This window comes from Aotus nancymaae, unplaced genomic scaffold, assembly GCF_030222135.1.
Source record: "Aotus nancymaae isolate 86718 unplaced genomic scaffold, 86718_ANA_hifiasm-v0.15.2.pri h1tg000028l, whole genome shotgun sequence".
Classification (NCBI taxonomy): domain Eukaryota; kingdom Metazoa; phylum Chordata; class Mammalia; order Primates; family Aotidae; genus Aotus; species Aotus nancymaae.
In genome coordinates this window covers 1,065,537-1,081,708 of record NW_026988441.1, presented here as the reverse complement: position 1 = coordinate 1,081,708, position 16,172 = coordinate 1,065,537, and the positions used below count along the sequence as shown (strand labels likewise).

Genomic DNA, 16,172 nt, shown 5'->3' with positions numbered 1-16,172 from the left:
CACCTGGCTAATTTTTGTGTTTTCAGTAGACATGGGGTTTCACCACATTGGCCAGGTTGGTCTTGAACTCCCGACCTCAAATAATCCACCCACCTCAGTCTCCCAAAGTGCTGGGATAACAGGCATGAGCCACCGCGCCCAGCCTTGTATTTTTTATAGAGACAGATTTTACCATGTTGCGCAGGCTAGTCTCAAACTCCTGAGCTCCTCTAAACTATATTTGAATAGAAGTCTTTAAGACAACATTAGGCCGGGCACGCAGGCTCACCCCCATAATCCCAGCACTCCAGGAGACCGAGGCAGACAGATGACCTGAGGTCAGGAATTCGAGACCAGCCTGACCAACGTGGTGAAATCCCATCTCTACTAAAACTACAAAAATTAGCCAGGTGTGGTGATGCATGCCTGTAATCGCAGCTACTCGGGAGGCTCAGACCGAAGAATCGCTTGAACCCGAGAAGCGGAGTTTACAGTGGCGGAGATCCCGCCACTGCACTCCAGCCTGGGCGACAGAGTGAGACTCTTATCTCCAAAAAAAAAAAAAAAAGTCACACCAACCATTAGGGGTTGGGAAGGGCTATGGTGGGAACTCAACCAATAATTACTTCTCCCGGGGCGAGCGAGGGAAAAAAATAAAAGTAAGAGAAAAAAAAATTTCTTCTCCCTTAAAGGAAGAGACAGAGAGCTTTGCGCCGTGGCAGCATCGTAGCCACTGCGGTTTATCCGAGGCGCGATTACTCCTAATCGAAAACTTTTCCCGATACCCCGCCATGACGACTTGAAATATAGTCAGCATTGGCCATTTTTGACAGTCTCTACGGAGACTGAATAAAATAAATAAATAGTAAAAACTAAAGAAGAGACGAAGAACCTGATGCAAGAATCAGCACTCACCGCCGCAGGGCAGGACTTGCTTCCAGCCTGTGTTCCCCGCAAAGGACGTGGGTAAGAAGAGGGCGAGGGAGCTCTGGGATTGGCCCTGGGGACACGGGGTGGGGGCAGGCGTTTCCCGCCCAGGGTGGAGCTGCCCACTGAGATTAACGTTGGTTGGCTCCCAACCACTGACCTCAGACTAACCTCGACATCACCTGGGCCCCATCCTCAGGGATTCAGCTGTAATTGGGCTGCAGTGGGCTTTGGGGAGCAGGGCTCGCTAAAACCCCCCAGGTGAGATTACTGTGCAATTCCCTTCCTAGACCACCGAGGTCAGGTGTGATGGGCGACACAATAGGAAATTTTACGTTTTGGGTTTTGCAGGGTAGCTGGCTCCCAGCTCTAAAAACTCATGTAGAGAAAAAAAAAATTAAACATAAATGTTTTTTAAAAAAAGATAAAAAGTCTTGTGACGGCCTGTAATCCCAGCACTTTGGGAGGCTGAGGTGGGCAGATCACGAGGTCAGGAGTTCAAGACCAGCCTGACCAATATGGTGAAATCCCTTTCTCTACTAACAATGAAAAAAATTAGCCACGTGTGGTGGCACGTGCCTGCAGTCAGGAGGCTGAGGCAGGAGAATCGCTTGAACCCAGGAGGCAGAGGTTGCAGTGAGCTGAGGTCACGCCACTGCACTCCAGCCCAGGAGGCTGAAACAGAATTATTAGAACCCGGAAGGTTGAGGTTGCAATGAGACAAGATCGCGCCACTGCACTCCAGCAAAAACAAAACAAAACAAATGAAAACCCGCTCTTTGTACAAAAATTAAAATGAGGCCGGGCACAGTGGCTCACACCTGTAATCCCAGCACTTTGGGAGGCTGAGGCAGTCAGATCATGAGGTCAGGAGTCCGAGATCAGCCTGGCCAATATGTTGAAACCCCGTGTCTACTAAAATTCAAAAATTAGCTGGGAATAGTGGCTCACACCTGTAATCCCAGCACTTTGGGAGGTGGAGGTGGGTGGATCACGAGGTCAGGAGTTCAAGACCAATCTGGCCAGCATGGTGAAACCCATCTCTACTAAAAATACAAATATTAGCTGGGCATAGTGGCATGTGCCTGTAATCCCAGCTACTCGGGAAGCTGAGGCAGGAGAATTGCTTGAACCGGGACCTGGGAGGCGGAGGTTACAGTGAGCCAAGATTGAGCCACCTCACTCCAGCCTGGGCTACAGAGAGAGACTCCCTCTCAAAAAGATAAAAAAAGAATCAAAGAAAAGATAAAGTGTAGGTTGGGTCAGGCTGCACTCTGGCCCCTGTCCTGCACTAGAATTTGCATGCTCATTGTTCCTTAGATAAGATTTCTGACAGGAGGGTCCTCAGACCTATTTGCATCTGCATGGTTCCTGTAGATAAACTCTGGGACATTAGAATTATAAGGCTTTTGCGCTCCCCTCCCCTGCCCTTCCCTTCCTTCTTGGAAAAAAAAAAAAAAGACTTATAAGGCTTTTGTTTAAGGATGGTTTCAGATGTTTTTCAGTCCCTAAATTCCAGCAAAACAGCTGACACCAACCAGTTTGAAGACGCCACCAAGGAATGGGATCAGCGTGAGAACACGGCGCCTTCATCTCCCGGTCCCTAACTTCACCTTGCTCTCTGCAAGCAGTCAGCATGCCCACACTTCGGCCCACACCAAGACACCTAAAAACCCTAGCCCCAGCCGGGTGCGGTGGCTCACGCCTGTAAACCCAGCACTTTGGGAAGGTGGGTCACCTGAAGATCACCCGAGGTCAAGAGTTCAAGACCAGCCTGACCAACATGGTGACAACCCATCTCTACTGAAAATACAAAAATTAGCCAGGTGTGGTTGCACATGCCTGTGATCCCAGCTACTCTGGAGGCTGAGACAGGAGAATTGCTTGAGCTCGGGAGGCAGAGGTTGCAGTACAAACAAAGCAAAATGAAAAAGGGCATTTGAGGTCACAGGATGAGATGGAAGGTCAGCACACGTCATAAAGACCTTGCTGATGAGACAGTTTGCAGTAAAGAAGCCGGCTGAATTCCACCAAAACCAAGACGGTGATGACAGGGACACTGGCTGTCCTCACTGGTTGTTTGTTTGTTTGTTTGTTTTGAGAGGGTTTTGCTCTTGTTGCCCAGGCTGGAGGGCAGTGGTGTGACCTCGGCTCGCTGCAACCTCCGCCTCAGTCTCCTGAGTAGCTGGGATTACAGCCAGGAGCCACCACGCCCAGCCCCTCCTTCTATTTTAAAAAGAGAAATGTGGAACTGTTGTTTTCTCGATAATTTACCCTCCATTCTGAAATGTATTGAACATTTACTGTGTGCGAAGCACTTTTCTTTTTTTTTTTTTTTTGAGACGGAGTCTCACTCGCTCTGTCACCCAGGCTGGAGTACAGTGGTACCATCCCGGCTCACTGCAACCTCCACCTTCTGGGTTCAAGTGATTCTCCTGCCTCAGCCTCCCACGTAGCTGGAATTACAGGCGCTTGCCACCATGCCTGGCTAATTTTTGTGTTTTTAGTAGAGATGGGATTTCATCATGTTAGCCAGGCTGGTCCTGAATTCCTGAACTTGTGATCCGCCTGCCTCGCCCTTCCAAAGTGCTGGGATTACAGGCATGAGTCACCACGCCCGGCCTGCCTTTCTAGTTATTTGAAAACAGCTAAGAACAAAGCAGAAAAAGCCACCTTGTCCCTAGAGGACACCTCCGCGGGAGGGAAGAAATGATCAACCCGAGAATCATTAGTGCTTCAGCCGGGTGCAGTGGCTCATGCCTGAATCCCAGCACTTTGGGAGGTTGAGGTGGGAGTGTGACATGGTTAAAGCCCCATAAAACCGCATACTTCAACCATACCTCGGCTTTCTATTGAAACTCCTCTCTGTAACCCAAATGCGACAGGCAAGCAGTCCAAACCCACGCCATCTTGGCCCCTGCGACTTGTAGTAAGTAATTAAGGACTGTAATTTCCACCCTACCGAGACAGTGTGTAAACAAATGCTAATCTTGACTTTCGTGAACCACTTAAGAAACAATCAGAATGTCCAAAGTCCCCTGGCCCTCGGAATATCCGGAGCCCCCACCCTCATCTCTGCCCTGGAAGTGATTTACAGAATCCACTAGCCCTCAGGATGGCTGAAGCCCCTCACCCCACCCCTGCCCCTCACCCCCACCCCTGCCCCTCACCCCCACCCCTGCCCCTCACCCCCACCCCTGCCCCTCACCCCCACCCCTGCCCCTCACCCCCACCCCTGTCCCTCACCCCTACCCCTGCCCCTCACCCTCACCCCTACCCCTCACCCCCACCCCTGCCCCTCACCCTCACCCCTACCCCTCACCCCCCACCCCTGCCCCTCACCCCTACCCCTGCCCCTCACCCCCACCCCTGCCCCTCACCCCCACCCCTGCCCCTCACCCCCACCCCTGTCCCTCACCCCTACCCCTGCCCCTCACCCTCACCCCTACCCCTCACCCCCACCCCTGCCCCTCACCCTCACCCCTACCCCTCACCCCCGCCCCTGCCCCTCACCCTCATTCCCGAGGTGGTTTTACGGGTATAAAAGGTCTTGACACCCTCCTTTCGGGGCCACGGGTTGGAGAGACGCGAGTCCTCCGTGGCTGCTGGCAATAAAGACCCTGCAATTTGGCATACTTCTGTCTTGGTGTTGACTTTCTATGCTCGGGCCAGTACAGCAGGAGGATCCTTTGAACCCAGGAGTTCAAGTCCAGCCTGGGCAACACAGTGACACCCCATTTCCGATTTTAGTGTATATGCTGCTGAAGCTAGTCCTGTGAGACCCTGTTTCTACAAAAAATAAATTAAGTAAAAATTAGTGCTCGCCCATGAGGCAAGCACATCCCCTCATCCTCTCATGGATGTCTGTCTGTAGGAGCTAAAGGGAGACAGCTTCATTTGACCCACATGCTGTGCTTTAGGGCCGCCCTTGAGATCTGTTGTTCCCAGCCAGGCCCCCCACCCCGGGCACCACCTCCTGGCTGCAGAGCCTTGTTAGATGCAGGCAACGCGGACAGAGACCCAGGGCCTGGTTTAGACAGGCTTTACAGACCTGGGCGCTCTATTGAATTGTTCATGAATTGTGGTTTCTTATCAGTTCTTCCAGTGCTCCCTTCCGGCCTCACGGTTCCTCTTTTACATCCCCAGACACCTCTGCAGGCCCCGTCTACTCCACCCAAACTCACTTATTCCAACAGAAGTCTGTTTAAATCCATCCTTCTCCGCAGGCACCCACGAGTTCTGTGACCTCGGGGCTGCTACTTCGCAATTCAGTCTCAACTTCCTCCATAGAACAAAAGTTAGCAAGAATAACAAAAGGTAATTTCTTAATCCCATGCATTTGAGTGTTTTCTTTTTCCAGTGTACAAAGGCTTTATTGGCACGAATATGCTCTATAAAAGAATGATCGATCCTGTTGCTTCTCTTTTTTTGTCTCTCTTTTCTTTCTTTTTTTTTTTTGAGACAGGGTTTCACCACGTTAGCCACAGTGGTCTCGAACTCCTGACCTCAGGTGATCTGCCCACTTCAGCCTCCCAAAGTGCTGGGATTACAGGCATGCACCCAGCCTTTCTTTCTTTCTTTTTTTTTTTTTTTAATAGAAATAGAGATGGGGTTGTCAGGCAACCGGTTAGCTCAGTTGGTGAGCAAACCGACCTCCAGACAATAAAAATAAATAAATAAAAAGGAAAAAAAAAGAAATAGAGATGGGGTTTCACCATGTTGGCCAGGCTGGTCTCGAACTCCTGACCTCAGATGATCCACCCACCTCGGCCTCCCAAAGTGCTGGGATTACAGGCCTGAGCCACCGCGCCCATTCAATCCTATTGCTTCTAAATCGGTGGCATGAAGAGCTGGGTCCAGGGACAGACCAAGCCGTGCTGAAGGACGTGCTGCTGGGTCCACCTCCTAGTCACAGACCCAGTCATGCGCACAAGACTTGCAGTCACCCAGTTCTTCAGGCGTAACCATAGGCTGATTTCTTTTGCAGCACTTTGTACTGAGTCACTGCCATGAATGATGTTCCCGCCCATTGAATGCAGAGGTCCCCAAAAATGATGTCTGGCTTAGAATCCTCTGGATTGGTCTCCCCAAGCATCACTCGGGCTGTCTGCACCACATTCAGCCCCTTCCAGACTATGGCCACCACCGACCCTAAGTTCACGTACTTCATCAGCCCAGGGAAGAATGGGCGGCCTTTCAGGTCAATGTAGCGCTGCTTCAGGGGTTCCTCGCACGCCAGGAAGAACTCGATGGCGAGAGGCGGGACCCCTTCTGCTCGAGGCGCTTGATGATCTCGTCCACCAGGCGGCGCTGCACGCCGTCCGGCTTGACTTCATGGCCGCGAGGCGGGACTCCTTCTGCCCGAAGCGCTTGATGATCTCGTCCACCAGGCGGCGCTGCACGCCGCCCGGCTTGACTTCAGGGCCACGAGGCGGGACCCCTTCTGCCCGAAGCGCTTGATGATCTTGTCCACCAGGCGGCGCTGCACGCCCACCGGCTTGATGGCGAAGAAGGTGCGCTCGAGATTGGCCAGGGTCTGGGAAGCTGGTTGGGCCGGGCAGCCGCGCTGCGCTGCCGGAACCGCATTTGAATCTTTAAAAAAATAAATAAATAAAAAAATCCTTGACCGTGCCGGGCGCAGTGCCTCACGCCTGTAATCCCAGCACTTTGGGAGGCCGAGGCGAGTGGATCACAAGGTCAGTAGATTAAGACCATCCCGGCCAACGCGGTGAAACCCTGTCTCTGGCCGGGCGTGGTGGCTCATGCCTGTAATCCAAGCACTTTGGAGGCCAAGGCGGGCGGATCACCTGAGGTCGGGAGTTCAAGACCAGCCTGACCAACATGGTGAAACACCGTCTTAAAAAAAAGAAAGAAAGAAAGAAAGAAACCCTGTCTCTACTAAAAATACAAAAATTAGCCGGGCGTGGCTGTAGTCCTAGTTACTCAGGAGGCTGAGGGAAGAATCACTTGAACCCAGAAGGCAGAAGCTGCAGTGAGCTGAGACTGCCCCACTGCACTCCAGCCTGGGTGACAGAGCGAGACTCTGTCTCAAAAAAAAAAAAAAAAAAAAAATCAACCAGGCATGGTGGTGTGCACCTGTGATCTCAGCTACTTGGGAGGCTCAAGCAGGAGAATCGCTTGAACCTGGGAGGCAGAGGTTGCAGTGAGCCAAGATGGAGCCACTGCACTCCAGACTGGGCAACACAGGGAGATTCCGTCTCGGAAAAAAAAGAAGAAAAAGAAAGTAAGCAAGAGGCAGGACTCAGACGGAGCACATCAGCCGCCCCGTTTCTCGCCGCCGTGTTTTCTCACTGTAGAATTCCCTGGTGATATCACCACGGCATCCGTGATGACAGCAGGAAGGAAAGGTGAGAACTGTCTCGTGGGTGTGAGCTAGTGTCAGCAGACTAGAGACACGACCTCCACGTTAGGGTCCTTTCGTGGGGCTGCCTGGCTGCCCCTTCTGTAACCATCTGTCCTTCTAACCCAGGCTTAGCTGCCTGGACTCCTGCTGCAGAGGACCAAGTGCCTCAGTGGTCCTTATGGCCATGATGATGGGCCTGGTGCAACCATAAGCGGTCCCTCAACAGAGTCAGGGGAGCGCCAGCCGGAGCCTAACCACAGACACCAGCGCCCTCTGCTGGCGTCAAAGGGCTGTGCTTGGCCGGATTTGGTGGTTCACACCTATAATCCCAGCACTTCGGGAGGCCAAGGCAGGCAGATCATCTGAGGCCAGCAGTTCGAGATCAGCCTGGCCAACATGGTGAAACCCAGTCTCTACTAAAAATACAAAAATTAGCCAGGTGTGGTGGCATGTGCCTGTAATCTCAGCTACTCAAGAGGCTGAGACAGGAGAATCACTTGAATCCAGGAGACAGAGGCTGCAGTCCGCTGAGATTGTGCCACTGCACTCCAGCCTGGGTGACAGAGCAAGACTCCCTCTCAAAAAAAAAAAAAAAAGATCTACTCTCTTGGCTTATTAGTAGCATTAAGGGGAAAAAAAAAGATCTACTCTCAGCAAATTTCAAATATACAACGCAATATTGTTAACTATAGTCACATTCCTGTATATTACATCTCTAGAACTTACTCAACCCGCATAACTGAAACTTGGTACTCTGTGCAAAACATTTCCCCATGATTCCCTCCACCCAGTCTCCGGCAACCACCATTCCACTTTCTGTTCCTACGAATTTGACTACTTTAGATTCCATGTATAAGTGAGGTCATAGAGTATTCGCCTTTTTTTGTCTGGTTTATTTAACTTAGCACAATGTTCTTCCATGTTGTTGGAAATAAAAGAATTTTTTTTTTTTTTTTTTTGAGATGGAGTCTCACTCTGTCACCCAGACTGGAGTGCAGTGGCATGATCTCAGCTCACTGCAACCTCCACCTCCCGGGTTCAAGCGATTCTCCTGCCTCAGCCTCCTGAGTAGCTGCAATTACAGGTGCACACCACCGTGCCCGGCTAATTTTTGTATTTTTGGTAGAGACGTGGTTTCACCTTATTCACCAAGCTGGTCTCGAACTCCTGACCTCACCTCATCTGCCCACCTCAGCCTCCCAAAGTAGTGGGATTACAGGGATGAGCCACTGTGCCCAACCAAGGGCTTGCTTTTGTAAGGAAACTTGAGATGACTTGTCCAGTGTTCCAAACTTATATTCCTTATGTGAAACTAAAGCTGCCTTTGCATAATTAGGACCCTAAGAGAAATCTGATGCCACTGACTCCATCTAGCCTCACAGACTGGCTGTCTTCCCTCATTCTTGGAGGGGGCCAAGTTAACTTTGGGGATAAATTTAGTTCATAATTTTTTTTTTTTAAGAGATTGGGTTTCACCATATTGGCCAGGATGGTCTCGAACTCCTGACCTCAGGTGATCCGCCCACCTTGGCCTCCCAAAGTGCTGGGATTACAGGCGTGAGCCACCGCGCCCGGCCTAGCTTATAATTTAAATGATAACAGTCCTCCCCCAAAACTAAACGACGCTTGTGAAACTAAGGAAAGGCCACCAAGTTAGGGAAATGACAGAGGCCTGAGATCAGCCATGGTTCTGGAGGTCGGAAGATTTGCGACTTCCCCAATTACTCCTGTAAATAACATCATGATTGTAGAACCTGAGATTGGCCTTTTGAGATGTCTTTTCAGGCTTCTGCTTTTTTTTTTTTTTTTTTTTTTTGAGACGGAGTCTTGCTCTGTCCCCCAGCTGGAATACAGCAGCACAATCTCAGCTCACCAAAACCTCCGCCTCCTGGGTTCAAGTAATTCTCCTGCCTCAGCCTCCCGAGTAGCTGGGATTACAGGCGCACACTGCCACGCCCAGCTAATTTTTTGTATTTTAGTAGAACCAGGGTTTCACCGTGTTGGCCAGGCTGGTCTCCAACTCATGACCTCATGATCCATCCACCTCAGCCTCCCAAAGTGCTGGGATTACAGACGTGAGCCACTGCACCTGGCTGATCTCATGTTAAGGGTTCTTATCATAGCTAAAAGAAAAAAAAGAAGAAGGAGAAGCAGAAGAAAAAGAACGAAAAGAATTTCTTGAAATGTGCAGCCTAAAAACTGCTCCTGACACATTTTCTTTCCTTTTGTATTTATTTATTTATTTATTTATTTATTTATTTATTTTTGACATGAAGTCTCCCTCTGTCAGAGGCTGGAGTGCAATGGCGAGATATCGGCTCACTGCAACCTCCTCCTCCCGGATTCAAGCGATTCTCCTGCCTCAGCCTCCCAAGTAGCTGGGACTACAGGCACGTGCCACCATGTCCGGCTAATTTTTTTGTATTTTTAGTAGAGACAGGGTTTCACCATGTCGGCCAGGATAGGTCTCAATCTCTTGACTTCGTGATCCACCCGCCTCGGGCTCCCAAAGTTGCTGGGATTACAGGTGTGAGCTACCGCACCGGGCCTGGCAGATTTCATTCATCCTTTCTCTTCCCTCCATCCCTCACTTTCTGACTCTTTCGAGAATAGAGCTGGGCTTCCGAAGCTGACAGCTGTTTGTGATCTTCAAGACCTCAGACAGGTTTTCTAAATATTTCTTGCCTTCATTTCTCAAGGAACGTGAAAAATGGGTAGGATCCTGGCAATCCCTACTGCGGAGGACAGTTTAGAGGACCGAGGAAGTAAACACAGGGTCAAGCATGGTGGCTCATGCCTGAAATCCCAGCACTTTGGGAGGTCGTGGTGGCAGGAAATCGCTTAAGCCCATGGGGTTGAGACCAGCCTGGGCAACATCGTGAGACCACCATCTCTACAAAAAAATATCAAAACCTAGTCAGGCATGATGGTGTACACCTGTAGCCTGCAGCGAGCTATGATTGTGCCGCTGCACTCCAGCCAGGGCGACAGAGTGAGACCCTGACTCAAAAAGAAACAACAAAAAGAAAAGAAATACAGATGTAGACATACATATGTTGGTTCTAAAACATGAAAAAGGCCGGGTGCGGTGGCTCACGCCTGTAATCCCAGCACTCTGGGAGGCTAATGAGGGCGCATCAAGAGGTCAGAAGTTCGAGACCAGCCTGGCCAACACACTGAAACCCCATTTCTGCTAAAAATACAAAAAACAAAAAACAAACTAGCTGGGTGTGCTGGTGGGTGTCTGTAGTCCCAGCTACTTGGGAGATTGAGGCAGGAGAATCACTTGAACCCAGGAGGCAGAGGTTGCAGTGAGCCAAGATGGTGCCACTTCACTCCAGCCCGGGTGACAGTGCAAGACCCCATCAAAAAAAAAAAAAGAAAAGAAAAGAAAAGCAAAAAGCTGTAAAACTCAAATGTTTAGCCTTTATTTTTATTTATCTATCTATTTATTTATGTATTTATTTTTGGGATGGAGTTTTTCACTCTTGTTGCCCAGGCTGGAGTGCATGTGATCTCAGCTCACTGCAACCTCCACCTCCTGGGTTCAGGCAATTCTCCTGCCTCAGCCTCCTGAGTAGCTGGGATTACAGGCACGTGCCACCATGCCCAGCTAATTTTTTGTATTTTTAGTAGAGACAGGGTTTCACCATGTTGACCAGGATGGTCTCGATCTCTTAACCTCGTGATCCACTCACCTCGGCCTCCCAAAGTGCTGGGATTACAGGTGTGAGCCACCGCGCCTGGCCCAGAGACAGGGTTTCTCTATGTTGGTCAGGCTGGTCTCGAACTGCCGACCTCGAGGGATCTGCCAGCCTCAGCCTCCCAAAGTGCTGGGATTAGAGGTGAGAGCCACTGTGCCCGGCCAAATTTTTAGTCTCATTTACATGTTTGCAAAATTAATACCGTTGGCCAAGCACGGTGGCGCACGCCTGTAATCCCAGCACTTTGGGAGGCTGAGGCTGGGGGATCACCTGAGGTCAGGAGTTCAAGACCAGCCTGGCCAGCATGGCAAACCCCATCTCTACTTTAAAAATTCAAAAATTAGTCGAGCATAGTGGTGCACGCCTGGAGTCCCAGCTACTCGGGAGACTGAGGCAGGAGAATCTCTTGAACCCAGGAGGCGGAGGTTACAGTGAGCCGAGATTGCGCCATTGTACTCCAGCCAGGGCAACAGAGCAAGACTCCATCTTAAAAATATATATATATAATTAGTCTGGGCATGGTGGCTCAAGCCTGTAATCCCAGCACTTTGGGAGGCCAAGGCAGGTGGATCATGAGGTAGGTCAGGAGTTTGAGACCAGCCTGGTCAAGATGGTGAAACCCTGTCTCTACTGAAAATACAAAAATTAGCCAGGTGCGGTGGCAGGCGCCTGTAATCCCAGGTACTCGGGGAAGGCTTAGGCAGGAGAATCACTTGAACTCAAGAGGCGGAGATTGCAGTGAGCTGAAATTGTTCCATTGCACTCCAACTTGGGCAACAAGAGTGAAACTCTGTCTCAAAATTAATTAATTAATTAATTAATACAGCCAGTGTAAAACTGATGAATTTGGTGCTTTTCATGTGTCTCATAGTTGACGTGTCATTGATACTTAACTGGAAATGCAGTTGTATTTTTATTAATAATATGCCTCGTGTGATGGGAGAAGGTAGCCAGTCACAGCTGAGGCTCCTAAGCGGTGATTCTCAGACTCAGCGGCAATCGTAATTACCTGGGACTCTAAAGAACTCCAGGGTCTGAGCAGCCCAAATCTGACTAATCAACCAGAATCTCTGGGCGTTCGTGCTTTGAAATGAGGCCCCAGATAGGTACGTTTAACAGGCAGCCAAGATTGAGAACCACAGGTGTAGATGGGGAAGCTCAGGTGAGGAGTCAGCACCCACCTCTCAGGATTCCTGGTGGGTACAGGAAGTGCCCGGCAATGGTCGGGCCCTGAGGACCAATCACAGGTTGGGGCCGAAAGAGAAACCTTTTTATTAGCGCTTTCTCAGCCTCCGGCGCTCAGAGCTGGGGAGCGCGGCCAGGCCTCGGGAGGTGAGTAGCTGCTGGGCAACCCTGCAGCTTCATTTCTGGGTTTCTCCATTCCACAGTTAGTTGTTGTCTCTGGGGTAAAATTCCTCCTTTTTTTTTTTTTTTTTTTGTTTTTTGAGACGGTCTCACTTTGTCACCCAGGCTAGAGTGCAGTGGTGCAATCACGGTCAAGCTTGAACACCTCCCAGGTTCAAGGGAGTTTCATGCCTCAACCTCCTGAGTAGCTGGGACTATAGGCATGAGCCACCACACATGGCAAACATTGAGTAGCTTTTGTTCTCTTGCTGGAAGCTCAATTCACCATTGTCTTCCCCCCGCATCCCCCTTTCTGAGGGTTTTACTCTGTTGCCCAGGCTGGAGTGCTGTGGCACGATTTTGGCTCACTGCAGCCTGGACCTCCCAGCCTCAGTCAAGCAATCCTCCCACTGTAACCTCTGCAGTATCTGGGCCCATGGGAGTGTGCTACCACGTCTGTTCTGGCTAAAAGTAATAATATTACTTATTTGTAGAGACTCACTATATGTAGGGTCTCAGTATGTTGCCCAAGCTGGTTTATTTTATTTATTTTTTTGAGACATAGTTTTGCTCTTGTTACCCAGGCTGGAATGCAATGGCATGATCTCAGCTCACCGCAACCTCCGCCTTTTGGGTTCAAGGGATTCTCCTGCCTCAGCCTCCTGAGTAGCTGGGGTTACAGGCATGCACCACCACGCCGGCTGATTTTGTATTTTTAGTAGAGATGGGGTTTCTCCATGTTGGTCAGGCTGGTCTCGAACTCCTGACCGCAGGTGATCCGCCTGCCTCAGCCTCCCAAAGTGCTGGGATTACAGGGAGGCGCCACCTCACCCAGGCTAAGCCTTTTGATCTGTTAGAAGTTCAGTGGTTTGGGCAAGGTGGCTCACGCCTGTCATCCTAGCACTTTTTTTTATCATTATTTTGGGACAGAATCTTGCTCTGTCACCCATGCTGGAGTGCAGTGGTACAATCTTGGCTCACTGCAACCTCCACCTCTCGGGTTCAAGCAGTTCTCCTGCGACAGCCTCCCAAGTAGCTGGGACATCTCAGCACTTTGGGAGGCCGAGGCGGGTGGATCACCTGAGGTCAGGAGTTCAAGACCAGCCTGACCAACATGAAGAAACCCCATCTCTACTAAAAATAGAAAATTAGCCGGGTGTGGTGGCACATGCCTGTAATCCCAGCTTCTCAGGAGGCTGAGGCAGGAAAATTGCTTGAACCCAGGAGGCGGAGGTTACAGTGAGCCGAGATGGCACCATTGCATTCCAGCCTGGGTGACAGAGCGAAACTCAGTCTTAAAAAAAAAAAAAAATTCAGTGGTTCTGACTTGGGGAAGAGAAGCAGATGCTTAGATCTGGAGACTCTAGTTTACATTGGCTCATAAGAGGATAGGGTTTGTGTGCTTCTACTCCTGTTATCTTGGGGAATTTAGGGTATACAGAGAGCTATAGAGAACTCCAAAAGAATTGTAACAGGTCAGATGCTGCGGTTGCTGTGTGTGGAGTCCTGGGCAGTGCTAAGGTTTCGTGTCTAATGAGTCCCCCTCTTAACAGAAGCTATTGTCTTTTATTCATTGAGGTGATGGAGCCTCTTAGCATCATTCTAGTCCAGCTTCCAGACCTGAGTCTTACGCAGGTACCCGTGCCAGCTGCCATTCTCACGTCATTGAGACGTGGCTATCACATAAAGAGGTGTTATTCCTAGTCAGGCATGGTGGCAGGTACCTGTAATCCCAGCTACCCAGGAGGCTGGTCTCGAACTCCTGACCTCAGGTGATCTGCCCTCCTCAGCCTCCCAAAGTGCTGGGATTACAGGGAGGAGCCACTGAGGCCTGGCTATAATAAAAAAGAGAGAGAGAGAGGTGTTGTACCCTCTTTGTAAAGTTTTTGTTGCTACTGGTATATATATTTTTTTTTTGAAACAGCGTTTTGCTCTGTTGCCCAAGCTGGAGTGCAGTGGTGTGATCTTGGCTCACTGCAACCTCCGCCCCCCAGGTTCAAGCGATTGTCCTGCCTCAGCCTCCCAAGTAGCTGGGATTACAGGTGCATGCCACCACGCCTGGCTAATTTTCATATTTTTAGTAGAGTTGGGGTTTCACCATGTTGGCCAGGCTAGTCTCAAACTCCTGACCTCAGATGATCCTTCCACCTCGGCCTCCCAAAGTGCTGGGATGACAGGCGTAAGCCACCATGCCCGGCCCTGCTGCTGTTTTTAAAATAGAGACAGGGTTTTGTTACGTTAACAGGCTGGTCTAGAACTTCTGGACTGGAGTGATCCACCCCTCGCAGCTTCCCAAAGTGCTGGGATTACAAGCGTGAGCCACCGCACCCAGTGTTTTTTTTCCTATTATTTTTTTTACCAGGCTGGAGTGCAGTGGTGCGATCACGGCTCACTGCAACCTTAACTTCCCGGGCTCAGGTGATTCTCCCACTTCAGCCTCCTTAGTAGCTGGGACCAAGTGCAGGCCACCATGCCCAGTACATTTTTTTTTTTTGGTATTTTTTTGTAGAGAGAGGGTTTTGCCATGTTCTCCAGGCTGGTCTCAAACTCCTTGACCCAAGCAATCCTCCCACCTTGGCTTCCCAAAGTGTTGGGGTTACAGGTGTGACCCACGGCACCTGGCCAGCTTCGGTAAAGTAAAAGCCACACACCTGTGTCCTGAGACCAGTCTCCACCACTCATTCACCTTCAAGCCATTTTTTTTTTTCCTTTTTTTTGAGATGAGTCTAGCTCTGTCGCCCAGGCTGGAGTGCAATGGTGCAATCGCGTCTCACTGCAATCCCTGCCTCCTGAGTTCAAGTGATTCTCCTACTTCAGGCTCCCAAGTAGCTGTGACTACAGGTGCACACCACCGCGCTTGGCCACTTTTTGTATATTTTTTAAATAGAGATGGGGTTTCACCATGTTGGCCAGGTTGGTCTTGAACTGCTGACCCCAAGTGATCTGCCTGCTTCGGCCTCCCAAAGCGCTAGGATTACAGGTATGAGCCACCTCACCTGGCCTCAAGCCTCTTATAAACTTGCCATTTCACTTCCATTTAAGCAAACTCCATTCACTAACTCCTTGTTTTCCACTTACTCTGTGAATCCAACCCACCTGGGGAGTGGCCAGAGCCAAAAAGAGTGGTTAAGTAATAAACAGTGTTGGCCAGGCACAGTGGCTCACACCTGTGATCCCAACACCTTATGTGGGCTGAGGTGGGCAGATCACTTGAGGTCAGGAGTTCAAGACCAGCCTGACCAACATGGTGAAACCCCGTCTTTAAAATAAAAGACAACTCTTATTTGTGATGCGATCTATGCGAAGAACCAGGTGTTAACCTTTTGTCCAGTAGCACTGCCATGTGTACTCGCTGTGCTAGTCTTTTTTTTAACTGAAATTATATTATCCGTTAATTTATAAAGGCTAGGCACAGTAACGCATGCCTGTGATCCTACCAGTTTGGGATGCCAAGGCGGGCAGATAACTTCAGGTCAGGAGTTCAAGACCAACCTGGCCAACTTGGTGAAACCCCATCTCTACTAAAACTACAAAATTAAGTGGCCAGGCATGGTGGCTGACTCCTGTAATCACAGCACTTTGGAAGCCCGAAGTGGGTGGATCACCTGATGTCAGGAGTTCAAGACCAGTCTGACCAACATGGAGAAACCTTGTCTCTCCTAAAAATACAAAAAATTATTCAGGTGTGGTGGCGCATGCCTGTAATCCCAGCTACGCGGGAGGCCGAGGCGGAAGAATCACTTGAACTTGGGAGGCAGAGGTTGCAGTGAGCCAAGATTGTGCCATTGCACTCCAGCCTGGGCAATGAGAGCGAAACTCCATCTCAAAATAAATAAATAACAAAATAACACGAG

At 50.0% G+C, this 16,172-nt stretch overlaps 1 non-coding gene and 1 pseudogene across 1 annotated transcript; one reads left to right on the top strand and one right to left on the bottom strand.

Moving 5' to 3' along the window:
• Window positions 1-683: 683 nt before the first annotated feature.
• LOC135276904 (U4 spliceosomal RNA) lies at window positions 684-824 on the top strand. Its single transcript, XR_010344455.1, has one exon. It is a non-coding gene; the product is annotated as a U4 spliceosomal RNA (small nuclear RNA).
• Window positions 825-5,811: 4,987 nt separating this feature from the next.
• LOC105706673 (nucleoside diphosphate kinase B-like) lies at window positions 5,812-13,973 on the bottom strand (annotated as a pseudogene).
• Between the last annotated feature and the right edge of the window lie 2,199 nt (window positions 13,974-16,172).